We start from the raw sequence: 16,569 nt of genomic DNA on the forward strand, positions 1-16,569 counted from the left end.
GATCACGTAGCCCAGAGTTGATTATATTTTTTCATGTAATCCTGAGTTGCCCTGAGTAAGCCCTCAGTTGATTACATGAAAAAATACATATATATGGTTAACTGATGAAAGAAATAACTCAGGTGATGCTGGAGACTCTGCTTTTTTTGGTCAGTTGTACCTAATTTTCCTGGAAGAGAGTCTACGAATGGAAGAGCATCATAGCTGAAGCAGAATTGTTCACAGGGAGTAAAGAAAAGGAGACTACAATTTAAAAGTAAATGTACTACTAAAATAAATTGTATTATAGATTTGCAAGATATTATCATGTTGAAAAAACTGGGTATAGGGTACCTGGGATCTCTCTGGATTAATTCTAACAACTGTATGTTAATATATAATGATCTCAAAATACACAGCTTAAAAAAATTAGTAGGACCTCTGGTTTCCAGTTCTGCAAACTTGGAAATTGCCATTTCATCCTAACAAGTAAAGACTGAACAGACTGAAAAGTCAACAACTGTTCTTGGATCCTTAAGAGAACTGAGGGCACAGAGCAAACCTTGGCCCCTAAGATTAGAGAAACAGATAGGCAAATTCAGGGAGCCAAGACTTACCTGAGCAAACACTCATGGGCTGAAACTGCCATGGGAACCAGTGCTGGGGTAGAAAACCTTGAATTGTAATTGATGAATTGCTGGAGGCTCAGCATGTACAAGTCTGAGAGTTAAAAACTCCAGAGGGACCAGTCATAGGTGGACCTCCATAATATTGGGAATTTTACCTCCAGGAGCTCAACCCGTTCTCACATTAAAAATCAGAGAAAAATCCCCTCTGGATTCTAGCAGGAGAAGGGGAAAAGGAAAGATTTCTAAATAAACCAGAGCACTCTGTTCTCCCTAAGAAGATCTGCCCTCAGGGGAAACTGCTTAACCGGAGTCTCACCTGCTGGGGTAGTCAACATCATACTGGAAGGTCTAGCTAACGCAACAAGAGAAGAAAAAACTAAAAGTATACAGATTGATAAAGAAGAAATAGAACTGTCTTTGTTCCCAAATGACATGATCATCTATGTCAAAAAGTCCTAAAGAACTGACCAAAAACTCCTGGAACTAATAAATAATTACAGCAAGGTTGCAGGATACAAGGTTAATATACAAAAGTCACTTGCTTTCCTATGTAACAGTAAGAACAAGTAGAAATTGAAGTTAAAGCACAATGCCATTTACATTAGTAACCCCACCCTCCAAATAAATACGTATGTATAAATCTAACAAAGAATGTGCAAGGTCTATTTTAGGAAAACTACAAAATTCTAAGGAACAAAATCAAAAAAGAATTAAATAAATGGAGAGATATTCCATATTGCTGGATTAGGAAGACACAATTTTGTCACGATGTCAGTTCTTCCCAAGTTGATCAATAGATTCAATGCAATCCCAGTCAGAACCTCAGCAGGTTATTTTATGGATATTGACAAACTGATTCTAAAGTTCATATGGAGAGGCAAAAGACCCAGAAAAACCAACACAACATTAAAGGAGAAGAAGAAAGTTGGAGTACTGATGCTACACAACTTCAAGACTTACTATAAAGATACAATAATCAAGACAGTATGGTATTAGTAAAAGAATAGGCAAATAGATTAATGGAATGGAATTGTGATCCCAGAAATAGATCCACACAAATATAGTCAATTGATCTTTGACAAAAGAGAAAGGCAACATATTGGAGTAAAGATAGTTCTTTCAACAAATGATGCTGGAACAACTGGACATCCACAAGCAAAGAAATGAATCTAGACACAGATCTTATACTCTTCTCAAAAAATTAACTCAAAATAGATCATAGATATAAATGTAAAATACAAAACTCTAAGACTCCTAGAAGAGAATTTAGGAGTCAACCTAGATAACCTTGACTATGGTGATCACTTTTTAGATATAATGACAAATGCATGATCAATGAAAGTTATAAGTGATAAGCTGGACTTCCTTAAAATTAAGAATTTCTGTTCTGTGAAAGACAATGCCAAAAGAATGAGGAGATAAGCCCCTAACAGGGGAAAATATTTGCAAAGACATATCTGATACAGTACTTTCATTTAAAAGACACAAAGGAGTCTTAAAACTTAACAACAAAAGCCTGATTGGAAAATAGGTTAAATTCTTAACAGATACCTCATCAAAGAAGATATATAGGTGGCAAATGGCGTATGAAAGATGCTCCACATTACCTGTGATTAGGGAATGAAAATAAAACAACAATTAGATGCCACTGGAGACCTAGTAGAATGGCCAAAATTTGGAACAGTGACAACACAAAATGCTAACAAGAATGTGGAGCAACAGGAATGTTCATTCTTTCTTCATGGGAATGCCAAATGGTATAGTCAGTGGAAAAAAGAATATTTGGACGCTTCTTACAAAACGAAACATATTCTTACCCTATGATCCAGCAACCATACTCCTTGATATCTACTCAAAGGAGATGAAAACATGTCCACACAAAAACGTGCACACCAATTTTATAGCAGCTTTATTCGTAACTGCCAAAACTTGGAGACAACCAAGATGTCCTTCAGTTGGTGAATGGATAAATAAACTGTGATACATCTAGACAATGGAATATTATTCAATGTTAAAAAAGAAATGAACTATAATGCCATAAAAAGACATGGAGGACATATTACTAAGTAAAACAAGCCAGTTTGAAAAATCTACATTGTAGGATTCTAAGTAGATGACATTCTGGAAAAGGTAAAATTATGGTGACAATTAAAATATCAGTGATTGCCAGGGTTTGCAGCACAAGAGGAGTGATGAATAGGCAGAGCACAGAGTGGTTTTAGAACAGTGCAAATACTCTCTATGATACTACGATGATGGATAGGTGTATTATACATTTGTCCAAACCCATAGAATGTACAACACTAAGGGTGTACCTAACGTAAACTGTGGACTTTGGGTGATTAGGATGTGTCAATGTAGGTCACTCAGCTGTAACAAATGTTGATAGTGGGTAGTCAGTGCATGTGTGGGGCAGGGAGTATTTGGAAAATCTCTGTACCTCCCTTTAAATTTTTCTGTGAACCTAAGACTACTCAGAGAAAGTTCTCTTTTATTAATTCTCCAATACCAATTCTTAAAAAATGAAAAAGAGAGGTAAATATATATATACATATGGGTAAAAGAAAACACTCTTTATCTGGTATGATCAGTAGAAAATAGAGTCTATCACAGATCATTCCTCCCAGAGAACCAAGTCCACATACCAAAATTGGACTCATTGGCTTGTTTGTGCTTAAGTTCATTGATTCCTTGACCACCCCCATCTTTACCTCCTTTCCCCTTCCATTCATACTGCCTGGAGAGTGCAGTTAACAGGAGGCACTGTTGAAAAACTGGAGTGAAAAAAGAAGAAAATTCAGGAATGTCTGCCCTTCTCTACTTGCTTTAAGTGTCAACTCACAGGTCTGTGGTCAGGTCCACCATGATACCATTTTCCATCTTCCACTTGGGGCGGTAGCTTCTGACCTCCAGGAACATCACCTGTTCCATTTGTTTAGTAGCACCTTAGAACAGTTGGTAAACCTCATATTGCTTCATATGCCCATGGTGGCTCTTGATTTTTGCTTTCTTATAGAACCCTAATGGATAGAACAGAGCAGCAAAGATGAACCAACTGAAGAAAAGCTCAGTGAGAGAGGAATCTTTAAGCAAGTATACTTGGGAATGTGCCCACAAGCCAAAAATGACTGGTTTTCCAAAAGGAGCCTTTTCCTTTTTCTACATTCCCACGATGCTCTATATTGTAGCTTTGATTATATCTGTCTTGCATTGTTCATGTTGCCTTTCCCCCAGACTACCTTAAGATCTTTTACTGTATTTTTTTCTCTTCTGCATATAGCAAAGTGACTATATATTAAAGGTTATCAATAAATAATTTTTGAAAAAAAAATCAGTATATTTTAAACTTCCTAGAACTTAAACCTCTTAATAAAATTTTTTATGGAAATAAAAATTTTGTAAGGCAAATTATTTAAATGCTCTATGGGTCTCCTAACTGATAGGCTGTATAAATTAACTACTAACTCTATAAATTAAATTTATATAAATCATGATTTTTGCCTAAAAACCTAATAACATTTTATATAAAATAATGTCTTCTGTTCTAAATTTATTTAACTTATTTCTTCAAGGCATTAAGCATTGCATTAAGACATAAGTAGAGAATACGGCTCAGCTATAAGTAATCAAAATTCTGGTTCTTAACTCTTAGTTTGTTCTTTTTATATGATTTTCTCAATCAACTATCTAATTTTTTTTCCAAATCATCTGACACTGTCATAAAGAAGAGGATAACTGTTTTCATATTTTATTTTATTTTCCTACCAATAGCCAGCTAATAATAAAGTTGAATTCTGGAAATCTCCTTTATTTCTCAGTGGGATTGTTTGACACATGAGTTTATGATATCTCTAAATAAAATTTACCTAAACTTACTAGGGAAATAAAACATGACAGAATCTTGAATAATACCCTTAGCCTAAAAATATGAAAGATTACATTTCTAGAAAATAGTCTTCCTGGGCTTCTTCAGATTTACTGCATATGTTACCAACTGGCTAAATACTGCTAATTAGTATAAAATAATCATTAAACATAATCAGAAGAGACTTTTGATATTGGTATTGAGAAAGGAAATATTTTGGATTAGATCTTTTTACTCATTATTTACGTTATTTCGAGTCAATTATTCAGATGAGTACTTAACCTTGCATAGATTTATCAGTAAACTGAGACAGTAAATCTCAAGGTATTCTTTTTTATCACTTTTAAATTCAATCACATCATAAAAATATGAAATTGGAAATGGGATAGATGAGAGTTTGTCTTACATGGCCCTCCAAATTGGCTTCATTACTACTCAGTTCAAGACTCTTTTAAATTAATGGAAGATGTGAAAACAAGCGTCAGTATTTGTTTTTACTGAGTTGAAAAGTAATTCATCTTATTTATTTTAAAATTCATCCAAAGTTTCATTTGTGAAGAACTTCCATAAATGGCATCTGTTAATCATTTCAGAGCTAAATATGACAGTGAAGGCAGAGAGGAAGAATTTCAGGGGAAATTAATTTTGTTTGGATTCTTTGGCAAGGGGATGATTAGAAAGAAAAGCCTAGCTGGAACAATGATTAAAAAGCAACACTTCTTATTAAAGGGCTTTAGTAGAGAGTTGGAAAATTTCTCGAAAGGTTTAAGTTTAAGGTTAAAATAAAAAACCAAACATTTAAAAAATGTGATAAGAGGGAGATTTCCATCATTTAAAATTGTATTGAAAATATAGGCACATTTTTCCTCTTGGCATGAAAATTCAGACACAGTTTTAGCTGCCTGCCTGTTGAATGCTTGGCCTTCCCAAGGCAATCCATTGTGTGTAATGAGCAAGCAATGGCAAATGGTAACTATCATTACCAGGTGGTTATTTGCAATGCAAATTTTAAACCCTAACTCATAGGTGGTTGGCTTTGGCAGTTGCCAAACAGCTGGGTTTTGAACCCTTAACCCATAGGATAGTCAAACTATATAATTCCACAAGAATTTCTCCCAACATATTAATTTTTTCCCAGTGTCATTCAACATGATTATCAATGGCACCTAGTAATCCAATGTGGCGTTAGAGACACCATAAAATTGAATTAGACAGGCATGGTTCTTCTTCCGTGGAAAATACTTTTCCAATAAAAAAATAGCATATGCAAAATTAATAAGAATATTCATTAAATATATTTACTATTTATAAATTTAATTTTGTTTTATTTGTCATACAAATGCCCCACAATTACTTTTGCTCTGGCATTTAGCCCTATATTTCTAGTAAAATTACCCACAAACATTACCAATGACCTACCGACCAACATATTCTTTTTCCTCATTAGCCCTCATCCTTCTGGATCAATCTGCACGTACTACTATTGACCATCCCTTTTTCTTAAAGTGTTTTCCTCCCTAGTTTCTGTGATACTGATTTTTTTCTAATATCTGAAAATTTGACTGTATGTTCCCTATGGCAATATTTTCTTCTCCACCTCTTAGATTTTTCTCCCTAGAATATCCTTTGACCCCCTTATCTAAGCTAATTTGTTCAGCACTCCTCTCCTTTCCTGAAATTTTAAATAAAACCAGTGTAGGTGAATAACAAATATTTAGCTCCAGCTCTTAGTCTCTCTCAAGCTCCAAGGTCTATCTTTCCTCAGCTTAAATTCAATTTGGGTCAAAGTAAAATGTGTTGTTTTCTCCAGACCTATCCAATATCTTCCAGATTACCCCCTTTCTATCTTGGCAACAACACTTGGTCAATTAAGCCAGGATTGAGTTTTTAGAGGACCCTTTCCTTCATTTATTTGTCACCTAGCCTATCGTTTTATTTTCAAAAAGTCCTTCTCCCAGCATTCTGTGCCCTGTCACACTACCTTCTGCATTGTCCTGGGCTGTTCAATATGCCTCTATAACTCTCCTCCGTTCAGTCTTTTTTTTCTAAATATTTTTAAAATTTATTTTTGTCTGTGTTGGGTCTTCATTGCTGTGTGCAGGCTTTCTCTGGTTGCGGTGAGCAGGGGCTAGTCTTCATTCAGTGCACGTGCTTTTCATTGTGGTGGCTTCTCTTGTTGCTGAGCACGGGCTCTAGGCGCGCGGGTTTAAGAAGTTGTGGCACATGGGCTCAGTAGTTGTGGCTCACGGACTTAGCTGCTCTGCGGCATGTGGGATCTTCCTGGACCAGGGCTTGAACCCATGTCCTCTGCATTGGCAGGCTGATTCTTAACCACTGTGCCACCAGGGGAGTCCCTCTCTGTTCAGTCTTGATTTGACAACATTTTTACCATCTTACTTCTTCCATAATGTCATTTTCATGCTCCAAGTGGATTTAACTCTTCTTTCCTTATTAGGTCTATTGCACGTTTCTAACTCTCTGTCAAAGTAATCAACAGTTTTAGCTGTCATAGCAGTTTATGAATATGTGTGTATATATGTATATATATGTACATATATACATATATATGTATATACATACATGTATATACATATGTACATATATACATATATATATGTATGTATATGCGTTATGTATAAATGTATGTATGTATGTGTGTATATATATATTTTTTTCCTTCAGTAGATCATAAACTTCTTAAAGCTGAGTCTCCATTCTAATATTTATATATCCTGCATGGTATAAATACATTGAAAAAGAAAGGCATTGGCAAGGTAAAAATTGGTTGTATCAGAAGAAAAGAATTGAGATGGAAAGAAGGATGACAAAGTAGATGGAAATGTAGGAAAGCAAATGCACAGTATTTTTAATAGTTAAGTTCTTATGAATTTAGAGAAGACTGTCTTCCTGTATCAGCCTGAATTAAGAATTTACGCAGTATAATATTTACATCAGCAGTTGATACCTAAGTTCAATAAGTAAATAAGTGATGTACAACAAGACCTTGACTTACTAGGAAACCACAATGTAATTAAGAACTCTGATGCATTTTTTTAGAGACAAACTTGGAAGCTGTAACCACAGGCAATTATAGTACCATGATTATGACCTTGGGATTTGATGCCACCCTGAGATTAAAATTCCAGCACTGCCACTTCATTGTTTTGTCACCTTGAGAGAGTTGCTTGGAAACTTAAACTTTAATTCTCTCATATATTATGTGGGAATGATAATAACAGACCTTTAGATGTATATTGCTTGCTTGTTTTGACATAAATTATTTATCACAACTATAGCATAAAGTAGGCACTCAGTGAATGGTGGTAGTTATTAGATTGCTGAAAGACTAGCTCTCCACTAGCACTGATTAAAGCAAATCATGTCCCTCCTACACTTTACTAGAATCAAACATTCACTCTTTCCCACAAAACTGTAAACTTGTAGTGGTAGAAAGTACGTCATTTTTGTTCACCCAGACAGCTTCTGCACCAAGCATAGAGCCTGGTATACGGTTAGTGGTAGAGTTCCAGAAAGAATTTTTGGATGCACATTATAAACAGATAAACAAATACCATGTAAATATATAATAGAAATGATCAATAATAAATGAATACATAAATATATATAAATATTAACTATATTAATGACTCATCCAATCACTCAGGTTTGTCAATTTTTCTTCTTAATGTTCTTCTAGAAAAAATAAAATAGACATCATAGCACACAATAATTCAATTTCTCCGTACTGTATTCACAAAATATATGCCAAGAAATACTTCAGCAGCCAGCATAGAGTGGTCCCAAATTCCATTTTTTAAATTGACCATATTTGTTTTTTCACCACTTCACCTAAATTTTGATTATCGTGTGATAGCCAGACCAACCATTAAGATTTTCTTGAATGGGATGTGCAATCAGCACTCCAGCATTTAAATGAATGTTACTGCAGGCCAATTCATCTTTTTAGATACATTATAAAGAGAGGAGAGGCACAAAATTAAAATCACGTTTGATCAGGTGAACTAAACCAATGTTTAAGAGTAGTCTTTAAAGTCAGCGGTGCTTGTATGGCATCCCTGCTCCATGCTGGCTTCTGAAGACAATGGTCTTAGAGTTCTGAAACGGAACTATGAAGGAACTTCCTTTCGAATGATTGCCTACTTCCCCCAACATGTTTGCAGGTGTTAAAGTACCCCTCCGTCCTCCAACATGTCTTTATGTCTGTTTTTAAAAGTCACCTCTTCATCTAGAGCTTAAAACTAAATGTTTGGGTACTATGAATATTTGTGAAATCTCTTAGTTTTTTAAAATATAAGGTAAAAAATATTTTTATTACAAAATAATGAAATTGTGGGGATTTTCATATCTGCTATCTAATAAATGCACACATCTTATCTTGGTCTATTGGTAATGGCACCTTTGGAAAAATATTTATTTTTTAATGTTATAAAGAATTAGTTTAGTGTGAGATATTAAAGGAAATTATGTTACCTAAGTAAATCCCATAGAAATATCAGTTGATTTATTTTAATTGATTTCCATCTACTGTCATTTAAAAATAACTGCGCTTCTTACAAAGACCTCTATGTCTGAATACACAATCATTTAATGTTGCCTTGGTACAATTTAATTGTGATCTAAATAGAATATTCTGGTATGGACCACACCTCTCTTTTTTCTTTTCTTTTCTTTTTTTTCTTTTTTATTCTTTTCTTTTCTTTTTTCTTTCCTTTCCTTTTCTTTATTTCTCTTAAAAAACATTGCTTTCAAACTTTTCCAATTTACAGTATTAAAAAATGTAACTTTTATACACAAAAGTGCTTAAATATTTGTAATTGGTTAAAATCAGCAAATATCACCTTTAAGATGGGCATATTGTATGCTGAACACTACCAATGGGAACTCACGTCATCCTTACTCATTATTTTCTAGTTACTGATTTTCAGTCTCCTAAGATAAACTTATTTCATTTTGTTCCATAAATCACTTCCATCCAAATGAGATGTAGAAAACACCCTGAACCTCGCTACGGAAGACATCACCAACTCAAGGCATCTTAATTTTCCTGCAAAGAGATGTCTGTTCTCTCTTCCCAATGCCTCTTGAATGCAAGCCAATGGGAGTTTTCAAGAAGGAATATTCAAAAATATAACAGCACTCATAGGGCTAACAAAATTAGAAGAAATAGAGAACATCAAACATTCTGATCCAAATATGTTTTAAATTATATATGAGCTACCAAAACTTCAGTAGTGCTGTTTGTTATATAGTTACTACAGAATTAATAATATTCGCCTAGGATTTTTTACAAAGGACCCAATGCCTTCACTATTTTGGATTTTTAAAAAATTATATAGTGGTGTTCAAGATGTACCTAAAGTGGTGCTATTTTTAGGTTTATTAAACAATTAATGTTCTTTTAAATAAAGATAATTTTTAAGCACCAATTCTTAATGATTGCTGCAAGTTCATTTCAAATGAAAAAATGAATTTATCATTTGCTCTAAATAATTATAACAATCTTTAATTTAATTTTTGCCTACTTCATATTTCTTCCACTGACATTACACACACAAACACACACACACATTTTAAGAAACCAACTAAGACTTCAGAAGGAAAAAGAGATAGAATTATGTATTCATTTTGACAAAATGCTAGATTTCTTAGTTTGCCATGGGCTTTTTTATATAAAAAAGACACAAAATCTCAAGCCAGATATGCAGTCAAAAATGCTTCTCAGATGTTGACAGTTAGACTTTTTAAAATGGATATAAATCTCAGCAAATAAATGTCAGCACTTTATATGCATAGAGCCTGAAATTTGTATCTTGTAGTGAAGGAAGCAATGCTAGATAATGATTTACAACAGTAGATATGAAATTCTTTGGTGGAAAAAGGAGATGCATTCAGTGGAAAATGGAAGAGTTCTTCAGATCACTATTGTCAGGAAAGATTGAGAAGATTTCTTTTTCCCTTTTTGTTTATTTACATCATCCTACATGAATCCGTTTACCTGTCCTCCGGGGGTAATGATTGTATCACTGATGCTATACCCTTCATTAATATAACTACATAGGTTTTTCCAACAGTAAAGTCAACTTGTTTATTATATTTTGATCTGCTGTGTGTAGAGTTCTGATATAAGAAGCGCCGTATCAGAAAAAGAAAAAAGGCACTTTATTAATTTTTTGTGCATAATACATTCTTTAGTTATTTTAATTACGGCTGTTCTTCAAGTAATGCTTTTCTATTATCTGTGTGTCAGCCAGCAATTAACATGTCTAATTAAATTAACTTGTTTTCCCCTGCACTTCAAAACAGTGGCAGTGGGATAATTTTTACTTTATCCTGAGAGAAATCCTAAATAAATTGCCATATTTTCTAGACATACTGAATTTATGTGACTTTATTAAGTATAGAGTTGCTATTTTTTCATTGTCTGAACAGAAATTAACTCTCTCTTTCTCCCTCTCTCTCTCTCTCTCTCTATAAATATATACATATAATTTCATACACACAACACATACAAACAGACATGCACACACATTTTATGTTTAACTGTAGGAAGTCTTCATTATCATCTGTCACATTAAATATGGAAGTTTGATTTTCATTACCTAAAACAAATCCTAGTTATATCTAGACTTCACTGTATGAGATGAATTAATTCCTCTGAACCATGTACACATCTCCCATTGATTTATACAGGGATCTTAATATATATGATAAGAAAATTTTCACACAGGGTAAGATGTATTTAGGCAATTTTTGGTTTTCCTTCACAGGGGACCTAATGTAAAGGTTTTTCTTGGAAGCAAAGTACAATACATTCATTCTCTCCAAAATGTGTAGAAATATCCCAGAGAGTGACTCGAGAGAATACATTGGTAGATTAAGTATTCCAGTGTTCTCTAATACATATTTAGCAAAGATTCTTAGGTGAAAACGTTGCCTCAAAAGACTTCTCAAGTCAAATGAAATTTAATGGATTTGATGAAAGTGCAGAAACATCCTCAGAATCAAAAGAACATTGGAATGCTTTGTTGGTCTCTGGCTTGTGCTAAGTAACTTTGTGGTTTAGAAGAATGTTACCAGTGTGAGCAGGAAGAAAGAAAGGGTAAGAACAGTCATCCCTAGGTGTCCGCGGGGGATTGGCTCCAGGGTCTCCTTGGTTACCAAGATCTGCAGATACTCAAGTCCCTTATATAAAACATAGCACAGTCCACTCTCTATATCTGCGGGTTTACATCCAGGGATTCAACAATTCGATCCTTGGTTGAATCTGCGGATGCGTAACCACAGATACAGAAAGCAGGTGGCACCACGCTCCTTTCTCCCCACTGTCTATTTTTCAAAGGTTCTTTCTCTTCCCTGTCAACAATCCATAGGTTGTGTCTGATTGTCTTACCATGGTTTATGCACAGTCTACTATATTCCACCCAAAGTAAGAATAAAGCAGGGCACTGACTGCACTGATGTAAAGCAATGTGTTATGTCTGTAACCAGTTTCCTTGGTCAAACGTTAAAAATAACAACCAGCTACACCCTCCAGGAATCCAGATAACTGGACACCAAAACTATCTCTGCTCCAAGTTCTACCTTCCCCTGGTTCTTTGTCATTAAGATCACTTTATTCTGTCATTTGGTGAAGCAAATAACACCACACCCTAAAGAAATTATTCTCAACCTGGGGAGATTTTGCACCCACCCCCATGAGACAATTGACAATATCTGGACACGTTTGGTTGTCTTCAATTGTAACAGGTATTGCTGGTCTCTAGTGACTAGAGATCAAGGATCAAGAGATCAAGGATACTATTGACAAAATGTCAATAGCTTCACAGTGTGAGTTTGGGGGACCCAGGATAGAAAATGTAAAAAGATTGTCAAGGAAGGTCACGTTGTGGGGGAAGGAATGAATGAGGGAGAAAGGAAGGAAGGGGAGAAAAGTCACCAAACGTTTGCTACAGACATGAGGTCGCCATGTTTACTTAAGTCACCCTTTTGTGAATTTACATTTATAAACTACAAGGGTGTAGGCACTATGCTAAGTGCCATGGCCAATATACAAAAATTTAGCACGCTTTTCTTTAGGCTTAATGATCCACAATTTAAGCTATAGTTAACTCAATCTTTTTGTTTTCCGAATCTAACACTTTCACAAAATGCTCCTTCTGTGGATTTAGGCAATATTTATAAGCTATCTTACAGCTAATCAGAAATTGAAACACAAAGCTTGAAAATTAATCATTAAGAAGAATAGAATTCATGTTAAAGAGGAAGATGTTTGTTTGGAAGATGCAGAAAACACAGAAAAATAAAGCACAGTGTAGGATATAAGAGGAAGTGATTTAAAATAGCATCTTATACAATTTAAGTTCATACTGAGTTATTAAAATGTTTATTTGTGAGCACATCATGCCTTTTATATATATAACTTGCTGTAAATTGGTCTTATTAAAAGGAGACCTTGGGACCTCAAAGGGAGCATGACTTCAGAAATCAACTCAGTGAAGCTCATAGGACAGTTATTTGAAATCTCTGGGCTTAGCCCAGGTCTCTTAGTAATCATGTGAGAGATCCTCTCCTTTGTCATTTATTTACTAATGGATAAAGACAGGAAAATACTAGGGAGATAAAGAGAGAGAAAGGCAGGAAAGTGGCTTCATATTATCAATGTAAGAATATACTGATGATAGAAGTTTATATCTTCATTTTTACCCTATCATTTAAATTTTCATGGTAATACATTAATATATGGTATATCAATAGTCTCATTGGACTATTTCTTTTTCCTTCAAAAGCAGATTTTAACGTAATGAAGAGTTATTTGTCACTTACATTTAAGTGATTCAAATGTCTTAGGAAAGTGATTTCATCACTTTCAGTGGTTAGGGCAAGAATTGTTATACATTATTTTGACACTTGAATTCACCCTATGAAGAATTCAGTTTGCAGTGAAGCAAAAATCCTCACAGGGGAAGGATGATCATCACCCTTCATCCAGAATACAGTCTATTTTGCCTTGTATAGTAGATTTTAGTAAACTTAAGCCCATTGGTTCCCTGTAATTTACTTGCTTAGGTTATCTAAGAGTCTATAATACATAATTTGACATCTTTATAACAACCTTCCTGTAAGGACAGTACAATTGTCCCTTGGTATCTGGAGGGGATCGATTCCAGGACCCCTGTGGATTCCAAAATCTGAGGATGCTCAAGTCCTTGACATAAAATGGTATAGTATTTGCATATAACCTATATACATATGCCCATACACCTTAAATCATCTCTAGATTACTTATAATACCTAAAACTATGTGAATTCTATATAATTAGTTGTAAATAAAATGTAAATGCTATGTAACTAGTTGCTGGCACAGCAAATTCAAGGTTTACTTTTTGGAACTTTATGGAATTTTTTAAAATTTTCATTTTATATTGGAGTACAGTTGATTAACAATGTTGTGTTAGTGTCAGGTGTACAGCAAAGTGATTCAATTATACATATACATGTATCTATTCTTTTTCAAATTCCTTTCCCATTTAGGTTATTATAGAATATTGAGCAGATTTCCCTGTGCTATACAGTAGGTCTTTGTTGGTTATCTCTTTTAAATATAGCAGTGTGTACATGTCAATCCCAAACTCCCAATCTATCCCTCCCCCCACCCTTCCCCGCTGGTAACCATAAGTTTGTTTTCTAAGTCTGTGAGCCTAGTTGTGTTTTGTAAATAAGTTCATTTGTATCTTTTGTTATTTTACATTCTGCATATAAGCAATATCATATGATATTTGTCTTTCTCTGTCTGACTTACTTCACTTAGTATGATAATGTCCAGGTCCATCCATGTTGCTGCAAATGGCATTATTTCATTCTTTTTAATGGCTGAGTAATATTCCAGTGTGTGTGTGTGTGTGTGTGTGTGTGTGTGTGTGTGTGTGTGTGCATAATACATCTTCTTTATCCATTCATCTGTCATTGGATATTTAGGTTGCTTCCACGTCTTGGCTATTGTAAACAGCATTGCAATGAACTTTGGGGGGCATGTATTCTTTCGAACTGTGTTTTCCTCTGAATATATGCCCAGGAGTGGGATTGCTGGATCATATGGTAGCTCCATTTTTAGCTTTTTAAGGAACCTCCATACTGTTCTCCATAATGTCTGTACCAATTTACATTCCCACAAACAGCGTAGGAGGGTTCCCTTTTCTCCACACTCTCTCCAACATTTATTGTTTGTAGAGATTTTTATGATGGCCATTCTGACTAGTATGAGGTGATATCTCATTGTAGTTTTGATTTATATTTCTCTAATAATTAGTGTTGTTGAGCATCTTTTCATGTGCCTCTTGGCCCTCTGTATGTCTTCTTTGGAGAAATGTCTGTTTAGATCTTCTGCCCATTTTTTTATTGGGCTTTTTTTTTTTTTTTATTGAGCTAGCTATATGAGCTCTTTGCGGTACATTCAGACAATAAAATTTTATTCAGCACTAAAAAGAACTGAGAAAAATAGCTATCAAGCTATGAAAAGGCTTGGAGGAATCTTAAATGCATATGACTAAGTGAGAGAAGCCAATCTGAAGTGGTTACATACTGTATGATTCCAGCTCTATGACATTCTGGAAAACCCAAAGCTGGGAGATAGTAACAAGATTAGTGGTGTCTGGGGTTTGGAAGACAAGGAGTTAGGTGTGAGTTGGTAGGGCAGAGGGGTTTTCAGGGCAGTGAAAATACTTTGTATGGTACGATAATGGTAGATATTAGTTATTGCACACTTGTCAAAACCCACAGAATGTACAACACAAGAAGAGAATGTAACTATGGAGTTTGGTTAATAATAATATTGATTCACTAATTATAACAAATGTACCACGTTCAAGCAAGATGTCAATAATAGAACACACTGTGAAGGGTGGTAAAAGGATCTATAGGAATTCTCTGTACTTCCTGCTTAATTTTCCTGTAAACTAAAATTGCTCAAAAAATAAAGTCTATTATTAAAATAACAAAGCACTACTTTATGCCATTAATAGATTATCCTGCAAAAGAAGCATGCTATCTTATAATACACTTGTCCATGAAATGATATGAAATGGTATGATCCACCACAAAGGGATCAAATGACATTATCCTTCAGATGTTGAACTCTGTGTTGATATTCAAATGGTTGTGTGTATGTGGTGTGTGTGTACATGTCTATGTGTCCGTGAAGACATTGAACACACTGAACACGAACACACTTGATATTTGGTGTGGTATATAGTTTGTGCTGCTAATGGTAAAATTATTTTTTTTAAGTGAAATAACCTAATGAACCTATGTTTTCCTTTGTTTGTTTTTTCCAGGTTGTTGCTCTTAATCTGTATTAAAAAGTCAGTGTTACAAATGTAAGGAGACTATATTTTAAAAAGGCATAGCTTACTAAAAACAAACTCATGTAGCTTCAAATGAAAAACAACATTAACCTTGGATGTTAACCACAACACAGTATGCTAACTAAAGATTTTTCTATATATAGAGGAGATCCATTAGGATGAATTCAACTAATTACTAAAGTAACATCTGGTTTGTGGTTAACATAAATTATGAGAACTATTTACGTTTTTTGATACACAAATTGAGTCATACTCATTTATTTTGTTCATAACAAAATGCATTTAGTGTTGAGATTAAAAGGTACTGAGGCATTTTCTTTAATGTGCCAGCAGCTGAAAAATAAGACATGTTATTTTTAGACATTTTATATGCATTCATATGCTTCCATCTCTAAAGCAATGACTGTGATTCTGATAATATATTATTTCTAAAATTAGTGAATATTTATATTCGAGAAAATTAAATTGTCACTTTTCTCAAGTGAATAGTGGTTTATGAATTAGAACTGTGCAAAGGCAAATTTGGCTGAAAGTACAACTGGATGTGATATAGTCTCGTGTAAAATGGTAAGATAATTTAACATAATTCATTTAATATTTCTGTATCACTTATATTTCCATACATTAGAATTTGCCTCTTTTTTGTTGGTAGGTCATTTTAGTTACTAATTTTTGAAAAATATCTTAAATAGAATTTTGCCACAGTAAAATAACA

This window comes from Eschrichtius robustus, chromosome 18, assembly GCF_028021215.1.
Source record: "Eschrichtius robustus isolate mEscRob2 chromosome 18, mEscRob2.pri, whole genome shotgun sequence".
In the NCBI taxonomy this organism is placed as follows: Eukaryota; Metazoa; Chordata; class Mammalia; order Artiodactyla; family Eschrichtiidae; genus Eschrichtius; species Eschrichtius robustus.